Consider the following 20,780-nt stretch of genomic DNA (forward strand, 5'->3'; position numbering starts at 1 on the left):
TTCTACTTACGCGTTTGTCATTCCACAATAGAACCTTAAACAGACTTATAAGCTATCTCACATGACATCAACAGCTACAGTAATACATTTTGATATAGTATTAACGACTGGTTTGGAAGCGCGGAAACCACCATGGATCATTCTGGGGCTGATAGATTTCGAAACATAACAGGAATTTCTCCTGAAAGCTTCTTAAAACTCATTGCCTTTCAGTTGCAGTCGCCCTTTGTAGCATGAAGATGATCACCACATTGCAGGAAAATGGCATTCGCAATGGGTCCCGCTTAGCTCCGGTCCTGAATTATTTGTTTCTAGCCGTGTTAGAGAAATGCTAGAAAATGGGTTAAAAGGCTCAAAATCTTTAAAGCGTCTTGATTCGACCCCAATTTATTTAATTTTCTCTTAACTGTACATACAAATATGTCCCGTAGGAATGTACCATTATCCTACGTGTCGCTCCAGAGTGTGTAGTACGCTGGAAATATTATTTAAATGCCCAATGAGGGTGCCGCCCAGGTTCCAGACTTATTTGTTTTAAATGACCATAACACATGCTGGTTTTATCATCCTCGCACTAACAAGGCACTATTTTCATTTTGTTGAGCGCACTTTGAGAAAGTGGTCTCAAGGGGTATTGTAAAGTTACGTTTGAGCAAGGCCCTAAAGAAATTATGTCAGCTTGAAGTCAACGCAAGCTGGACACAGCAAGCCGAACATCAGTGTTGTTCTAGATATTCAAGCCAGGTCACTGTACCAATACTAAAAGGACTGCTTCACGCGATTATCAGATCAAGCGAGTTCCAATTCTCAGCGCCAAACATCTTAAACAGCCTTTGCAGGAAGACCGAACCACGGCATTAAAAAGAAACAAGCAGTGAAACGAAACACAGAAAATCGTATGCCGAGTGTGAGACAGATGTCATTTACCGCGTCTCAATATCATGCGAAGCTAGCTACATCGGCCATACTGGCATATGCATTAACGCAAAGCTACGGGAACATAACAGCAAATGGAAAAAACAAACAGCCAGATGATTGTCTAGCAATTCGCTGCAAACAATGTGCAGGTGAATAATCCTTTAATAATAGTCTGATTCTAGAAAAAAGCGTTAACGAGTTTACCAGGCTAATTATTGAACCAAAACACATACCCATCTATGGTGATTCATGTATCAGGAAACCGTCTGTCTTATTACCAATAAAACGAGTTAAAATTTTTGCTTATGCCATGAGTATTTATTACAGGATCGTTCCCATGTATTTTACTATATGGCGTTGCCGGCATACCCGGGGTGCGTGTTCTGTATTGCATCCAATGAGGCATATACAGTATCTATGCTCTGATCCCAAAACTAGGCTCGTTGTTCAAAGTCAGCGCCATGTGTGTGTGCGTTCTATGGAGCTCTTTATTCCTGCACCAGTTGCATTACGCCTATGATATTTAGTGCGACGTGTCAGCAAGGGCAACGTGCTAACTTAGTTAACTTGATGAGGCTGGCGTAAGTTATTGTTGACATGTTTTGGAAGACGGCATGACAGCGGGACGGTGCCGGCGGCGGCACAACGACGACAGTGGTACGAAGATGAATTGACGGCCAGCACTAGAATTAACAACTTACCGAGTGGTGGAAGCAAAATGGGACTGACGCGATGCGCATTTGCCACTCCATCTTGGATGATTTATCGCAAGGCAAGGCTGCCACTGATGTGAGAATTGAAAAGCGTTACATGCTGTTCATAAATGAGTAGGCTTGCGATGATCAGAACCACAAGCATTCACAACCGAGGGCTGGGCAAACATCGCAGCCTAACACTCAAATTGAGAATGAGGCGTGCATGGCTGTTTTGTTGCTTGAAATGACACTTTCTTCGCAAAGGAAGCCGGCACGGTTCGAGGTCGTTGACCCTCGTCCCACGAAAAGGTGACTCGCAACAAAAAAACGTCTTTAAAGAACCCTCAAACTCAGCGCCTTCCAGGCGGCGGTGGTGCTGGTGAAGAACTGTCATTTCTCTCAAAAGAGAAGTACATGCAGGTATCCATGAGCCGGTCTTAATAGTCCAGCCCTTAGAAATACTGGGTGGGTGCCCTAATACGGGATCCCAGTGGCGTTGCCCGCTGCCCGGGCGTGTTGGACCAAGGCCATTTGGGCCTGCTGGTCATAGCCGCCGCGCAGGGTCTCCTCCGAGTCCTCCTGAATGAGGTTGGTGTGAGGGGGCATAACTGGGTTGGACGGGCAGGCCTACACCATGGGGTAGATCTCCGAAGACTTCTCCGCACAGTACGGGAACTGCCCGTGAAGAAAGGATCAAAATGTTTGAGTGCTGCCGGGCACAGCAGAGTGTTGGTATAGAGACGGAGTAGAAGCCTCTCCTCCGTCTTAGACCTTTAATTGGGTGCAGTGGCTGGAGTGGCCTCATTCTGATGGGGCGGAATACAAAAACACTCATGTGCCATGCATCGAGAGCATGTTAGAATTCCGGCGGATCAAAATTAATCCTGAGCATGGCGTGGCTTTGCCACACAAAGCCACGCCATGGTGCTTTGCCACACAAAGCCCACAGAATATTTAACACAAGAATCGCGTTTTGCAATTGAGAAAGATGCAACCTTACTGTTGCAGGAAGAAAATTTATTCCTACGCTGTCAGGCAACTTTTTGTTGCTGTCTGTGGACCACTACATGTTGCTCCCCATGGATGCCATTGCATTTGATATTTCACTTTGAAAGCCGTGAGCAGGATGATTACGCATTCCTTAGCTAACCACTTCACCAGTTCGACTTCTGGAGTGCTGCGGCTATAACTTAGCGCATCAAATATTTTCAATTAGCTGTAGTATCTAACCTGGCACATTATCACTAGTGTATGTGGAATGTGTTCTTGAACATTGTGGTGATGACACTAGCTCTGGAAGCGGGCGGTTTCAATAGCTGTGGAGGTAGTTTTGGTGTTGTACACGATACACACCGGCTATGTGTTGTCTATGATTTGGATAAATACAGTGTATGTCAGTAGCTCATTGCCAAGTTTTGTTAATTTCGTCCTTTCGCTTCCATGCAGGGTACATGTGCACCCATTTCTACAAGACCATGCTCCACATCAAGAGCAGCCTCTCCTCGATGATTAACAGAGAGATTAAATGAAAGGAAAATATTAGCCATGTACAAGACTTGTGCTATGTTTTCCTTTCATTTAAACTCCCTCTACATTGTAGAAAGCATATATATATATATATATATATATATATATATATATATATATATATATTATTATATAATGTCTTTGTTAACTTCCTTCGCTGCGATTTGTCTTATGTGCAGCATATGTACGGGCCACGTACAGGCGCCCAAATCTTTAACTAGCGTGCGCGAGCGGCGACTTTTTCGTGCGTCAGCGCCGTATGACGGGGCGAGGCTGGAAACAGTCTGAGGCTAAGCGCATGCGGACAAAGCGCGCTCAGCTGGGCCCATCATCTGCTAGGCTGTTTCCAGCCTCGCTCCGTCATACGGCGCTGACGCACGGAAAAGTCGCCGCTCGCGCACGCCAGTTAAAGATTTGGGCGCCTGTACGTGTTGTAAAATGTGCTACACCTTTGCTTGAGATGTACACATATATATAGGCTGCATATATCAAGCACCAAAGGCAGTAGGCGCTATGTGGTAATGTTTTTCGGTGTGTCCTGATGCACAGATATTATTTAAAGAGTCTGCATGTGCCTGCAGGCCCATGTAGACTCTTTAAATTTAAATATCTGTGCATCAGGACACATAGACAAACGTTACCACATGGTGCCTAATTTCTTTTATAGGAATGCTGTAAACGCCAGTAATCTGATGCAAAGCTCATTAGAAGCTCATTAGGAGTTCATTCTGAAGACATCACAAAGTCGCAAGAAAACTAATCGGAGTGCACATTAGGAAGACATTTCATTCTCGCAAGAAAAACATTCATCAAGAATTCAACAGAAAGACGGTGGCCAATATGATATAGAATGACATTAGGAATACATCAGAAAATTCCGAAGAAACTCATCAGAAAGTCAAATGACTGATGTAAAAACTCATCAGACTTTCAGGTGAAACTCATCTCATATTTTCATAACGGGAGTGTTCTTAGGGAAGCGCTAACGAGCAGTTCCGCTGCAATGTACGCCTGCTACGTAACTCGCTTCGACGCTGGCAGTACGCTGTGTCGCTATATTGATGGAATGCTAACACATTACCGCCGACAGTCCTCGGGAGATGGGTTCTTTCGCATGTTTTTCATTGTGGAAGCTAGAGCTTTACGATACTATGTGACAATACAGCACCTTCGCAATTAGCCCCCTTGGTCTACTGCACTTTCTTGGAGATAAACGCTGATCGTAAAGAAACATGTAATGTTTCGGGATAATGCAATCAGTTGTCACGCTATCGCAATCATATTGGCAGGTGTACTTGTTTATTTTTCCCTGAAGATCGCTTTTCACCGGCTAAAATGTTAAACATTATCGCTCGGCGCAGGACCCACGTCCATGTATCGGAAGTTTCTCAAACGTTATCGATGTTTCTATTCGTTGTCGGTTGTCACAAAACCTTGTGGAATGTAATTCTATGCACGACGCGAATTGTGTACTGTTTTCTGGAGAGCCGGTGGGCATCACCGATTACGCTTGAACCGTCCACATGTCACGTATAAAAGCTCACGACCTTGACTCGTAGACAAGAATTACGACGATTGCCCACGTATATCGTCGTTATCGGGGTTCTTTGAGTGTCACTTGCGTTTTGAGGTGCAGGTTCGAACAATAAACAGTTAGTTTCGTGATCCGCAGTTTTCTAACGGTGTTTTTCACCATCACTACTAAGTGACATCTAGTGAACGTGCTTCGTTATGTAACGGAAGCCCCCCATAAGCTTAGGTCGTCAGGACATCGTCAACATCGCCACGAACCATCGAGCCAGCGGCAGGTTGCAGAAGTTACAGCCGGAGCAAGTACTTCTATCGGAGACTTCAAGAAAGATCAAGGCCAAGCCAAAAGCCGAAATGGCAGCAGCAGCCGCATCTCCGATCATCCTGCAACAACACAGGGAGCGAACTGTTGAAGATCGCGAAAGCTGACTCAAGACATACGAAAAAGTGGCTACGTTCAACAACTGGAACTCTGAAGTTGTGCCATGTTTACTTACTTCTCATTGGAAGATACAGCTAGGACCTGATTTGAAAACCGAGAGTCAATCCTGACGACATAGGGCCTGTGTTGCAACGGCTTCCTGCAGATGACAAGAAGGCAGTGCGCTGGCTTTTTGGCCTGCATGCCTATTATAGGCGCTTTGTCAAGAACTTCTCTCACATCGCCAAAATTCTGACTCTTCTTACTAAATACAACGTCGAATTTAAGTGGAAAACACTGCAAGTCGAGGTATTTGAAGAATTAAAATTTGAAGCACGCTTAAGCTTAGTCTTTAAAAGGAGAACGCGATAGCATTCAAAGACCCCTGACTGCTTTTCATGCTTCCCAGCAACTACAGTTTATGTAAACGCAACGTCTGCCGGGAAATGGTGGAAGCGAATACTATGCACAAAAACAAGCTTTCGTGTAGAAACGCGGCCTCTTTTTTCGATCTCCTGTTAGCGTTTCGCACTTTTATTATTTCAATCTGAGAAAAGCTAACATAAAAGGTACGCGCTGTTGGTGTTTCTTTTTCCATTACACTTGCTTGTGGGCCCCCTTTCTCAATATTCCGAAGCGTAGCTTCGAAGGGTATGAGCAACTTTTGTGGTAGAAGAGTCGATGGGTATTTGTGGTTCAAAATTTCGCTCAACATTCTTTTCGAAGAAGCGATGTCCGACGTCTGGATTTTCTGCGATTCGGGGCCGTTAAGATTAAAATTATGTTCATAGAGAAAAAAAATTATGCAAGAGTGGACACTCCTATAAAGCCCAGCGGCCGAAATTACTGCAGCGCACCAAGCCGCCGGCGTTATTACGTGAACCACACTTCCTGTCTCGGTTTTGGGCGCGCGTGTTTTGAACTCTAGCTGGTCCGCGTTACACCGGCTGGGCTTATGGACGCATTTTTTTTCTTTTTGCTTCAACAGCTCAACGGCGCTCTTTTTTCGTGCAAAATTGTTCTATTATTAAATAAAAATGATTGCGAATGATCTTTACAAGCCTCCATCGAGTATGTGCCACGTGCGATTTCATAAAGACGCAAGACGCCTTGTGAAATGAGGAAAGGCTTATTTTGTTGTGTATAAATGCTCGTTGCGGGCTTTTTGTGTATTCGTCCAACGTTGTGGCACCAGGTAAGCAACAGTATTTCCCGTACGAAGCTCCGCCGGACGACGTCAGCTGAAATGTAAGTTACAAGCATGTGTCACTTTGGTATTAACACATACGAATAATGAGCGTAGAGGCAAAATGTGCGAAAGTGGGGAATGGGCGGCATTACAATAAAAAAGCAATTCGCTTTTACAGACACGGCGTAAAGAATACCCGCCTCATCCCAAACAATACCATGCATACACCACGAAAACATCCTACTCCCAAGCATTCCCCTATTCCCGGGACTTACTTCCTGCACTTTAAGAGCCCGAATACACGGGTTACTGCGCGTTTCCAAAAGACCTTGGCTACAATGGACGCGATGGTGCGGTACGAATACACAAAGGTGACCACAACCCAAGGCCCTCCACCAGACCATGCTGGACGCTCGCAGAATTCCTTCTACTCGCAATCGACAAATGCTGGCTGCAAAGCTTCTTCAGTCGTTCAGAAGACAGGATTTTCAAATTATAAGTTCCTGGCGTTTGAACTCCTTGACGTTATCTTTTTCGCGTTCTGCCGGCGCAAGCGACACCCGCCCGTGCTATCACTCTTGGTAATTCCTCGTTGCGTTTTCTACAAGCGTGAGTACAGAACGAAGGTTTAAGTGGTCATAAATCTTTTCACAAGCTTGTAGCAGTAGGATTCAGTACGCGCCAAATTAACTTTGTCACCATGGCCGAGCTGCTTTTCGCTGCGTCGTGACAGGTGGGGCGAGTGTGGCTCACTATTATCCCAATATATAATGAAATTAGTTACAATTATGTTGGCGGTCAGAGAAAGCGTCACGAACTTGTCCCAGTAAGAATCAGTACACAAGAAGAAACAGCGCCACGCAGCGGAGCTGCTTTTCGCCATCTCCGTCACAAGGCCAGTCGCGGCGAGCATGCCTCATAAGTGACAAAAAAACTTCGAAATAAATTTTCAACAATGTTGGGCGTCAGAGAAAACGCCGCAAACTTGTCAGCGCATTAAAGCGCGAACTTTAACTGCGTACTGTGGGCCGAGCTGCTTTTCACTAACCGAGTCACTACGCCTGGCGCGGCCCCTGCGCTTGAAAAGTACGCGAAAAAGTAACGAAATTAGTTCCAATAATATTGGTGCTTAGAGAAAGCGTCAAAACTTGTCCCAATAAGGTTCAGTGCAGGCGAAACTGCGTCACAGCACCCTGTGACCAGCGTGCCCAAGAACTACCGAAATAAGTGAACATAGTGTTGGGCTGATTGAACGTGTCGCAAACATCTCACAGTACGAGTGTTTAATTCAACTTAACTGTGCCACGACGGACGAGCTGTTTTTCGCTAACATCGTCACAAGTCTAGGTTCCGTGCCGTATGCCCTATTGCTTGTAATGCGTCGCAGACTGTCGAACAATGTTTCTCACCTTGCCGTAGTCCAATAATGCAGTGGTACGGTGCCGAAGTGCAGAAGGAACGCAAGAATTCGCCGGGAGCCCAACAAACCAGGCTAAATCCAAAAATAGAAAAACAGGCAGACAGGTCGCCAAACCAGGCTAGCGCTGAGATGCGCAGCCGGTCTAGCTCGGTTCCGCGGCGTGTCTGAAGAAATGACTCAAGCAACTGGCACGTCATTCGTCTGTCGCTAGCCAACGGAAGTCTGCCCAAAGGATCACGAAGCTTACAAAACCGCACGACATTCACTGCCTCAGAGTCTTCCTTCGACTCACAGGCCACTTGAGGAGCTTCATTAAAGCTTTCACCAAGATAACCAACTGCTTCACGGAGCTCCCAAAAAAGATGTACTTCTGTATGGACCGAAGAATGCGAAAAGACTTATGAAGAACTAGTACAACGTATATCCTTGGATCTTGCTCGGACCCTGCCATATTATGATTGATCTTTTGAGATGAACACAAACGCATCAAATTGTGGTGCAGGGTAGTTCTGTACCAAAGAAATTTGAAATATTATCCCACTCAGCAACTGCGAGATGTAGGATGCCACTCCTATACATTCTATCCTACTCAGCTGAATTATTCGACATCTGAGAAAGAAGCGCTAGCCGTTTTAATGACGCTGCGTGACTTCCAATCATAAATTGATGGAAGGAAGTTAAAATTGTACACTGATCACTAAGTACTGACCCGTCTTTTACCTATGTTAGAGCCAAGAGGGAAGCTGCCCCGTTGGGTCACTGAACTTCAGCAAGACAACTTTGGGGTCTTCCACCATTCAGGTAGTCATATTACAGATGAAGATGTCCTGTCTCGATTGCAGTTGAGGTTCCATATGGAATGGTCAACTTGACAAAATATGGGAAGGGTATGAGTCCCTGCAGTTCGAGGATGGACAGTTCGCTGTACTAGAGACGCTGATGCCAAAAGTACTTCACTTATATCAAGACAGCCCCAAATCTCGTGGTCATGATGGCTTTTGGTGGACGCAAAACAAATTTCTTCAGTGGGTCACATGGAAAGATATGAAAAAAGACATCGAAGACTACGTCAAGCCATGTCACTTGTGCCAAGGTAACAAGACTAGGTACCATTCGCGACCCCACGAACTAGCTTTGCCATATCATTTATATAAACCCTTTGAAATTGTACACGCAGACTATACAGAACTGAAGAGGAACAGTCCTACAGTTCGCAAGGCGAAATTTTTCAGGGTCCAATAGATCAGTGCACTAGAATGGCAGCAGCGGGCCCTGGAGGAGAAGACGCTAATAGCGTTATTCTTGATCGTTATTCTTGATCGCACAATGTTTCCACTGCTGAAAGTTGTCATATCAGACAATGTACCCGCATTCCTAAGCAAGAAACTTCAGCGGTGGACAGATAGCCGGGGTGTCAGAATACGACATTGCGCTCCCAATCAGCCGCAGGCAAATGGAATAGCCGAGAGAGTGATCCCTGACATTCAGCAGTTCATCTCCATGTACCCAAAGTTTGACGGATGGTGAAAATGCTGTCTAGAAGGGACTGTGGCTCACCACAATAGGACGCATACTACAAGGCTTGGTTGCAGCCATAATTTTGCTTCTTATGACAAAGTACCGCCACTGTTAGCTGACCCAACTCGGAATTGAAGACAACATGCGCCTGTTTGACTGTCGTAAAAGTAATGAGCAGAAAACCAAACATCGAAAAGAGATGAAGTCGCAATTTGACAAGTGGCACCAAGGACACCGGGTTTATGTTTCACTGAACGAACATTTGCTTGCATGGAAGGGACTACCCGGTAGTGATACAGGTACACATGGCCCTTTCGGAGTCGTGCAAACACGGGCACAACAGGGTTTGCTTAAGACTCGATAACAGACGGCTAGAATTTGCGGCCGTAAGCAATGCTCTGCGCTATCACCCCTGGAGGGGCGAACAAGAAAAACTGGAGGAGTGTCACGTTGAAGAGAAATATGACGCGAGAAGGCGGTCTTGAGAAGTCGAGGAAGAAGAAATGAAAACAAACAGTAATGACGACCGTATAACTAGCTATTCTTGGTGTCGTTACAACTCTTCCATGGTAGGTGTGATCCATCAAAGAGACTCTTGATAATCAGTAGTTATGAGCTCACCAGTGTACAACTTGTTGCCGAAATTGGATAGTTGATCGGTTATGGCACTAGCGTTATCTATACGTAAGGTCTATAAATGGCGTGGGGAGACCCGAGCCGCAAGACAGAGGGATGCCCATCCGTGCCAACTCTTTTGACCACAGAAGGCCCACTAGGTACAGGAAGAGATCACGATTGCAAGTTCAGACTGCAGTACCCCCAGTAACTGTATCATAATTAGAGCATGCAATATTTGCAATGCGTGAATAAATGTTATTTCTTTACTCGAGTGCCCATATACCCTCAGCCGCACGCACCAGACCTTTCACGTACCCGACCACGGTTGCGTCCAAAATACAGCCTACTTTTCTTTTTTTATTTGATGCTACGTGAATGTGCCAGCTACTTTATTTGAGGTCCTCGAGCCCAATATTGTGATTTCGTTGCTCATTGTGCAGACTATTCTATTGCTGTTGTTCTTCATCTTGCAAGCGTTACACTGCAGAGCCCGTTGCAGCTGCGAAGTAACACAAACAAGCTACGATTATTCTTTTTTTTTTGTCTGTCCCTTTACAGAGATGGTTGCTCCATGAAACTCAATTTTGATGCCCTACGATGTACGGTACTCAAGGTAAAAGGAAATGAAGGGCAGAAATAAACACAACAGCGCACGGAAAACAATGCACCATTTAGACATAGCTCAGGAAATGTACACTCATTGCAGAAAGCACGTGTTTGACATGCCGATAATCAAATGTGCCCCTCACGTTGCTACATCAGCGGACTCAAGAAACAAATTCCTTTGAACGATATCGAACTTGCGCCAACCTCGTGTTTGGAGCTAGCTAGATCTACAGAAATAAGGTACCTACAACGACGCATACAGGCACACGTAGGCTGTCACTGAGTTAAAACACAAACAAACCTTGAAATGCGAGAAGTGCTTGCCTATATCTTTCCCGTCATCCTCGAGAACGCGAGTTCCGGCGGTAAACAAATGCAAAAGCTCTGTAACCCCGTTGAAGTATTTTAGAGCTGCTGTAAATGCTCTATTATAGTGTTTGAAATTCCTAGAAAACTAACCATGATTTTATGTGACTCTAACCGATTTCATGGGCCGATGCTGAGAAAGTGCATTCGAAGACTGCATCGAAAAATTACGGGAGAGCTCATCATACGATGGCGGTCGACGGTAATGCGATTAGCAATCGACCAACGCAGCGACCCACCGTATCCATGAAGTCATGTTTATTTACCATCTGTAGTGGTCATACTAAGTCTTCCGTTGCTTCAACTATATCCGAGATACTCCGGTACCGTCCTGCTTTGCTATGGAACTTGTTTACCAAGGTCGCCCATGAGCATGGCGGCATGACCATGACTGCGTGGCGCCGACGCAGCGAAGACGATCGAATGATGAGGTAGGAATACCCTCAATGCAAAAATTAAGGCGCCGTGACGATGACGGCACGACGAAAATGAAATGAGTCATAAATGATGACGAAGGCATTACGATGACAGCGTGAGCACGACGTCATGAGATGAATGGGTTGACGACGGTGGCGTCATGGCGATGGTATGACGGCAACCGGATAACGAAGCTTGAATTGCAATAGCACGACCACAACGGCATCACGACGATGGTATAGCAACGAATGCACAATGACGACTTTTGAGAGCGACTCCATGACGACAATTGCGAGTGTATATTTTTTAAGTGTATATTGAGAACACCGCGCTTACAATAGCGATTGCTGCACCATTACTAGTTCGTTATGTGGTTTATCATATCTAGAAAACATGTCCTGTGGGCCCTGCGCTACCTATCAAGGGCATCTCTGTGTTGCGAAATGGTGGACAAGCGTGCAATACGATTGCAAGTTTCTCCAAGGAAAGACATAGCTTATATAAAATGTAATGGAGCTCTCAATTTTCTTATGGCGGGATAAACAATTATCTTCTTCTTTTTTACGATATCCGGTTGCTTTCTTTTGGTTTTTCCCTCATTAGCTCTCCTGCTTTTATGAGCTTACCGAATAATGCAGTATTAGCTATATTATCTGGCAGGACACATCTAGTCACAATAGATGTCGGAGTAGCTTCGCAGTCTAGCGTAGTCGTTGAAATTGAAGCTTACACGTCGCCCTTATGATTCGTACTGCGCTTACGAAGGTGTCACTCATAGAGAAAACCAAGAACTCTAATTACGAATGCAGTATAGCTTTTCAGTGGAATAATAAATCGACGCATACGAATGAAGGTCTGTGCAACACCAAGCGACCGCGCGGCTGCAGCAGCACCCCACGCGGCCCACCGGTTGCTGGACTCGACCGCAGCGCCATTTATTCTCGTGACCACCGCGTGGGCCACATGCTTGCGCTGGCCAATATGCGGAGCTGCGAAACTGAGTTAGTTCTAGTATCGATGATACTAACAGAACTACCACGTGATCCTTCGGACCTTTGAAACGCAGACACGAAGCTTCTCTGCGCAACACACAAGTCGCTCAGCACAAGGGAGCGCCATGCTTTCGTGGATACGCTTCCTAAGCCTCTGCAAGTATTCAACTTTGCGTAGCCTGGCAGAACGTTCTCAATTACTGAGTCTCGAAAACGTCATACTATCGATACAGGATCTGTGCACGAGCGTAATATAATTGGTAAAGGAGTAAATACAATGATGAAAAATGGAGTAATACAAAAGTCCTCACGCCCTTGTGCAGCTTCGGTAATAGTTGACAGAAAGTTCTGCGTCGATTATCAGAATTCTGCGTCGATTATCGCTGGTTGAATGCCATGACCAAGAAGAACGTCTACCCGCTATCCCGGAATGATGATGCAGCTGATTGCCTTCATTCGCCCTTTTATTGTTCTTCAGATGACCTACGTTCCGGGTATTGTCACATTCAGACGCACCCAGCCGAAAGGGAAAAAACAACCTTACAACACCTGATGAAATATTTAAATCCAATGTGATGCCACTTGGGTTTTGCATCGCTTCAGGAACCCTCGAAGGCTTCACGGATAGAATTCTCCGTGGCTTAGAGTGGGAGATGTGCAGGTGCTATCTTGACAACGTTGTTACTTTCGGGCGCACATTCAATGAGTGCTAGACACGCCTGGATATTATTCTAGACTGCTTCAAGAACGCTGGCCTGGTTCTTAACTCCAAGAAATGTCACTTTGGTGACAATGGAACCCTTGTGTGGGGTCATCTTGTTGACAAGAACGGTATCCGGTCTGATCCCATGAAGACGCCAGATGTTGAGACATTGAGCTGACCGCAGTCAGTGGAACAACCTTATACCTTTCTCAAGCCTTACTCTTTCTTTCAACAAGTTTTTCCTGGTTTTGTTGACGTTGCCTATGCTCTGTCAAGTCTTCTGCACAAAGACACACAGTGTGAATAGGCAGCTGCCCAAGCAAAATCGGCTGAATGGCGACCATCGGGCGGTGCTTGGCGGATCGCTGGGAGCCAATCATGTCGGCATGAAGAGCATGAACCGTAAAAAGGCCGACATATGTTGCCTTGCTCAGCCACGGATGCTGGCACAGATGCGGAGGGCTGCATAATACCGAGTGCGAAAGTTTTTGCTGGCCTGAGACGTCGGCTTAAAGCTGGTGCGACGCTGCCGTACAATCACATAGGATGCCGCCGCCTAGTCGGAGCCTGTAAAGATGACGCCTGCCGGCGCCGACATCTTATGCGCCTGCAGCACGCAATGGGGGGGGGGGGGGGGAGCGAAGAATGTTGGCTCAACCGTCTGTCGCACTCGGGTCAGGTAGCATTCACTGGGAAGGAACCGGCAAGAGGCGATAGCGTAGATGGGGGCTGTTGGAAGGAGCTTGATGCGGGAAGAAGCGTTCAGTGGCCGCTTGATTGGCGCAGCTTCGCTGGGTCGCTATGGTGCTGCGATTCATGTTCACGTGAAGTGGATATTACCAGCCTGCCAATTTTCATCTCCTACGGCCTCCACGTTTACACGTAAGTCGCACGTATTATTTACGCAATTAGAGCCTATCCTTTCCAGCGTTGTGGAAGGAGAGCGCGTAAGGCCGCGTTTCATTGTTTAGAGAGCTCGACTGGGCTTGTCGATATGTTAAAACCGACATGTTAACATCACGGCCTAAATTCGATGCCTTGTGGTCTTTGTAGCTGCTTTTAATGTGCAAGAGTTCGCACGCCAAAGCTTGTGCAAGCGAATTAAGAGACTATGGAGGCAACGCGATATACATGGAGCACCGACGTGTGCATGAGGTATCTGTACCGTACTGTACAGGGTGTCCTAGCTAATTTTAGCAAGAGTTTAAAATATGCCACGTAGCTGGGCAGAACAAAAGTAATGTTGTTTGCCGTCAGCTTGGAGATAACCAAACTTCTTTTTCATTCTGCCTAATTTAATATTCAGTCTTATTTATTTATGAACTTCTCAAAACTTTTAATTAGGGGAAAAGTGTCAATGAGAAAGTTGTAGAGTGACACGAAAAACTCCCGATACAGCTTTCTGTTCCTCAATACGTGAAACGTAATAATGTTTTCCGAGCGTGAAAGAAGCCCGCGAATACGCGCAAAGACCCGCGAACGGCCAGTCGCGCTGTAATTTTGCATGCATTAGGGGGGTCAGAAAAACATTTTTAGGTAGCATGTATTGAGCAACAGAAAGCTGTATCGGAAGTTATTCATGTCGCTCTGCAATTTCCTCGTTGGATGTTTTCATCTAATGGTAATATTCGAGAAGTTGATTAAATCATTGAGACTAAGTGTGTAATTAGGAGGAAAGAAAATATATAGTTTAGGTATCTCTAAGCGACGGTAAAGAACATTACCTTTGTTCTGTGCAGCTACGTGGCATTTGCACATTTTAAGCTGGCTAAAGCTTTCTGGACACCCTGTATATGCCGTGCACACGATGTAAGCACGTTCCGGTCGTGGTGACACGCGTAAGATAATTTAAAGAAAGGTTAATTTCGCCCCGCTGGCGTAAGATTTTTGCGATACTTATTCTGGGGCTAAATAACGTGACACTGCGTTTGCATGTGCACTACGTATTTGGCGTTCGTCATGAAAAATTGCGGATTTGTCAGAACCTTTTCATGGGTACAATGCTTAAGAGTTAATGAGAGGCCACGAAGCGTCTGGTCTAATATTCGGCAGCCAAACAACAGTTATACATGTCCGATTTCTGGAACCTACATAGTAGAAGTCTCTATTTCAAATACCAGAGCGGGACCAAAGCAGAATCGGTCAATTGAGACCTGGCTGTACAGTTCTCTAGTGAATGGACCGATGCAATTCAAGGAAAGACCTTTTAAAGTACCATACAAGACTGTCATTGATTAATTCACATTTCATGGCTCAAGCACTAATCTACTTTTACAGCATTCGAAGACAAAGTATTCCAATTTTTGTTGTGTTTGCAGTAAATATTTCAATAAAATTCCACACAATAAATGAACTGCAGTGACAACTTGTCTACAACGCTTTCTGTGGAGCGCTTAAAGACTCAGAAGTGTGCATGAATTCAACAGTGAATTATACAGGGTCTTCTTTATGTATATTTTTAAAATTCCTGTTGCAGATAACAGCATTCCACTTCTTCATCTGGGTGACATTTAACAGGTGGACTTTCGAAATGAGTAGTAGGGCATATGCTTCTAATTGACGTGGTCGTGCCAACTATCATTTTTATTAACTTTAGTGCACATGCTGCAATGGTGGAAGTGAGTCCGTTAACACACAGGGCCTATTCAGTTGCAAGCAACCTGTTTTAAGACATACGTCAAGGTATGCGGTAAAATGCCTTGGTGTCATAGCTTTTTTCTTGTTGCACTGCGAACATATGCAATCATCGTAGGAACTAATCAGAAGGGAAACTTATTTTGCCGACTCTGACTTCATATATATCGAAATTGGTGCTACTTACAATTGGTTGCGATTGAACAGGTCCTGCCTGTTCGATGCCTCTAATTCCGCCATTACAACATGAGTCTTAAAGTGACGAATTCAAAATACAGTTAGTGAGAATATTTCAATTAGATGCGTCAGCACTTACGACTTATTCAGAATTAATATCCACCACTTAAGGTAACCCTGTTTAGGAAGCGAAACACGCTGGTATCTGAGACAAAAGGTCTTAAAAGGATCGACATAAGAGAAGCCACTCCGTATACGTGACTCAAAAAAAGAAAAAGAAAACCTAAAAATGAATGCTGGCAAAAGGACGCTTGCCGTGGACAAGCCATGCTGTTGCCGTCGTGGGGAAGTCACCGGCCCGTGTGTCGGCCGAATGCGGTCACGACGCCGGCGCGGTGTCGCCTGCCGACCCCCGGCAGGTGGTCGACAAACGAGCTGGCCACGTGCAAAAACCAAGCTCGGGCCAACCCAGATGGCAGATATCGAGCTGTCTACTTTATAACTGGCCGTGGGCGAGGGCCCGATCTTCTGCCGGGCTCATTTTTTTTTCTGCTTGGGTGAGTGAGATTCTGCATTTCATCAATTGAAGTTCGTGCATAAGTTCCGACCTATCATTCGCCACTTCAATCCTACAGCACCGACAGAAATCCACACATATGCTAGTGGCGTTGGTCAGGGCGCCGTCCTGGTCCAACGCTATGGCGACAGTCAGTGCGTGATTGCTCATGCAAACCTGTCATTAAGCAAACCTGAACGCAATTACATGGTGACAGAGCAAAAACGCCTGGGCGTAATAACTGCACTCCAGCGATTTCGCTCATACTGGTAAGCACGCCCATTCGTAGCCGGCGCAGACCACCATTCCCTGTGCTGGCTCGTGGACCTTCGCTACCCTCGTGAGCACCTTGCCAGCTGGACTCGTAGTTTACAAGTATATAACTTGAATGTTTCCAATAAGAGTGGCCGAAAACATGTTGACACAGACTACCTTTTCCGGATGCAACTTACCATGACAGACTGCTACGCAGATAATTCTGATCATCTCGCTGCCTCTATGGCACCGGATTTTCCTGATATCAATCTCTTCAAAGCCGAACAAAGGACGCATACGAAATTGTAGCCTCTCTTCACCATGATTCGTTCTATTGCAACAAGCACGTACCTTGCACATGATGGACTCCTGCACAAAAAGAACTACTCAAGCACGGGTGCACACTCAAAAACTGATGACGGGGACCCGTCAATTCACTGCGTATATCGTGGTAAAGCTTCTGCGACTCGCTCCTTAGGCCGTGGACGCCGTATCATCTGCTGAGCGCTCTAATTGAACAATCACCAACATGATTTCCATGTATGTTGTGTCCAATTACAAGAACTAGGATTAGGTTCTACCTTTTATTACTTACGCATAAAATACAGCCAAACACAGGCCCAGCGGTTACAGCCCCTTCTTTCTTCTGTATGCTCGCCCGCCAGGTACACGCTTGACATTGTCCTTCCTTTTTACCACTATGGCAAGCCTGTGGTCGCCGATACACCATGCCCAGCTGAACAGACTCGGCGATTTGCGCTTCTGCGGACCTTGGCGTTGCAAGGAAAGTCTAGAGCAGTCTACGTAGCACGACATCGGTCTGTTACTTATCACCCTGGTGATCTAGTATGTCTTTGTACTCCGACAAGGAAGCCTGATTTGTGCCAAATGCTGCTGGCAAGCTACGATGGACCGTATGTTCTCCTTGAGAAGTTCAGCGAAATGAACTATACCGTCGCGAGCCTTACAAACGCTGGTAGACGAGCAGCTAGGACACATATCATGCATGTCGCCAGGTTGATCGTATACAAGCAACGACAAGCCAGTTGACTTGACCGGTGGGCTTTCTCTGTGAATAGAGGTATGTTTTGTCCAAGTGCGAGAAACAGACCTGGAGATCTGAAATAAAAGAAGAATAGGAGGACGACAAGTGTGCAGTAGTCATTTATGCGGCTCGTAGCCGACTTCAACACCTAGATAAACATTTTACCCGTGCCCGCAAAAATATATACACTGTACGTATGTACAGTGCAACTGATCGTGGTCTACTCCGGACCACTTTACTCCTCGATGAGGTAGAACGTGTGCTGAGTCAGCTCGTGAGCAACACCTTTGAATTTGGTGAACTTGGATGAAATCACGGATCGGGGACCCCAAAAAAGTGCGATATAATTCCAAATCATTTGCCTCGCATTTACCGCTAAATCAGCACGTTCGTTTTTCACTACCCCTGTGCTACGCACATCACAAATCATTTTTGTGCGAAACTTTTCTTATGCCTGTTTAGTGCTTTGATGCTTGTGCAGCGCAGAAATTGTTGCGTGTTGCGTCTCTTTGTGTGATTTCACATAATTTTCTGGTAGAGTTCCAATCTACGAGTTTCCCGCTGACTTGTTACAATAAATAATAGCAAACATATCCCGGACGAACTTGATGTCGACGTAGCTTGTACGCAGAGGTGTTCTGACAATTTTTCCTGGGTGCCAATCATGCAAGGTACCACTTGTGTCGAAGCCCTGAAAGTAACCAGCTAAAGCGAAAACACCCCCGCCTGGGGATGCAAAATGACACGCTGTCGAAACAATTCGGACGAATTTCTTCCAAGTGATATAGAGTGTACGTAAACACTAGAAGCACAAACGGTGCGAGCTAATACAATTCGACGCAGGCCGCATTTCAAGCACCTATTGCGGCATGGCTTATAGCGACCATAGGTCGTCTGTGGTCCACTTGAGCCCGTCGAACTACTCCACATGAACCAAACTGAAAATCACAGAAAAAAAAGTATTTGTCAATGCCATACTTAGCGATCCTTATCATACAAAACAAGGTTGTGTGGTTCATGCTTGTCAATAAAACGGAGATATTCACCTCATAAAGCTCGTAACAATGTTGCGCGAGTACTGGAGGCTGTAGAAATTGTTACTGGCCGAGTACGTGTACCGTTTTCTACTGTATGGTTTGTGTGGGGAGAAGTCCCATTTTTGTTGCAGAATAACAACACTGCGGAATATTTTTTCTGTGGCGTATCGACGCTTTCTTTTTTTCACATGCGAAAGGGCAGAAACGCCACTATAAGAAATTCAAGAATATGTATGCAGTGTAGACAAATGACGCTCTTCCTGGTTCTAATGGCTTGCGAAAAAAAAAAAAAACACCCGCTTGGGGATATATGTTCTATATCTTATGTTTTATTCAATAAAAGGAACCGGGAGGTATTGTTTCAAGTGAACACAATCTGAAGGCTGACAGCTGCACGCTGAACCCATTTCGTTAGAGTGGCAAGCATGGTCACTTTCAACCTGGCAATCGTCGCCGCCACCAACAATGCTGATGGCGCAGGCAAACGAACAATTGAGCAAGCCTTATCCAAAACGCGAGGCTCTTGGTCCAGTGCGGCTGTGGTATGGATAAAACACGGCGGTAATGAGAGTACCACGCATGACACATAGTGCAATGTGGTGTCAGAAATAAACACCTTCAAAAACATGCTAAATGCATGCTAAACATATACGCTAAACGGTTGGTTCTTCACTATTGCTTTTATTTCTCAAGTGTCCGTGTGATGAATAAAAATTTAATTGAGGGGTTGACTCCGTTAGGTGGTGCGAACGCTCTCCCCATCGCGAAACAAATAAGAATTTTAAACTTAGAAAACTTCTAAACAACACTGAAGATAGTCTAAGGGCGCGATCATACTCGCAGTGTTCTGCCCAGAAGTAGTGGGGAAGCAAAGGAGAGAATATTTGGCTTAGAAATGGCGTCAGAAAACTAGGACTAATATCGAGTTACCAAGACAATCATAAGGCGCGTTATCATTGTCGGGATGTTTTCTTATTTTTCCTTCGTCTTCTTTAGTGCAATTTGTAAGCTATAACCAAACAACAAGCACAGCAATACGTTTTGAGAGAGTGGAAGAACACGCACTTGTATGCACATCTGTGCTGACAAAAATAAGCTACGGAAAGTGCCAAATTTCGCACGCATGTGCACACTTTATCATACGCTTTATCAACGTAACAAGACATTCCTATACACTATCTAGAGCTATTTAATGGAAGGGACTACGCTTAAACTTGCATCACACATGTCTAGTCTGTTGTATTAAGACGTAACAGTGGCCTCCGACGCGAGGATTTGATAGGAAGCAAAGAACCTGCTTTATTCCAAGCTTCTTGCAAGACAAGAGCTATTTGGGGCGACCTCACCGTTGGAGATGGGCCATTTATATTCTTTTATTCTCAACTCCAAATAACCTTATACTGTGGTGAGCATCCCAGAATGCTGACGTTAATTGCGGATAAGACCTTGACACAGAATGTTGGTAAGAAATGGTCTCTTTATTAACGCCATAGCGTTAAGGAGCTCGTGTCGCAGAAAAGCCGGTGTCGTCGGCGTCGGTGTCGGCGTCCGCGGCGTTGGCCGTGAGCGATAAATCACGGCAGGCACTTCATAAATAAAAGCAACTTCCAAGATGGACTGGGTGGGAATCGAACCAGGGTCTCCGGAGTGTGAGACGGAGACGCTACCACTCAGCCACGAGTTCGATGCTTCCAAGCGGTACAAACGCGCCTCTAGTGAATGCGGTGTTGCCTTCGAAACGAGCCGTGGAAAGTTATACTGCGGTGTATATCGGTAATTATGAACATGTAACTTACAGAAGTCGCAATTACACGAGTAGCGAAGTGCGTTTCCGCTGCATTTCTTCTGGGCTTTCCGCACACGCAGAGCCATCTTGCGGCAAACATAGAAGACCCCCTCCTCTACATGTACGGCGCTGCCCGACAGATGGCGCGCCACGCGCGCATTGGAGCTGTACGAGGACCGGTGCGAGGCGGGTCACGGCATGGACTCTCTCTCCCCTGACAACGCTTCGCCTTGCTCCCTCTGCAGAATCATGCGGCCTTCCTTTCTTTAGATCACTATCTGTCTATCTTTCGGCCCGTGCCGATCACGACGTTTGGCTGGCGTGCATCATTTCCCCCTCCGAGATACCGAGTTCTTTGGTTCGTTCCGCT

The sequence above is a fragment of the Dermacentor variabilis genome, chromosome 6 (genome assembly GCF_050947875.1).
Source record: "Dermacentor variabilis isolate Ectoservices chromosome 6, ASM5094787v1, whole genome shotgun sequence".
Classification (NCBI taxonomy): domain Eukaryota; kingdom Metazoa; phylum Arthropoda; class Arachnida; order Ixodida; family Ixodidae; genus Dermacentor; species Dermacentor variabilis.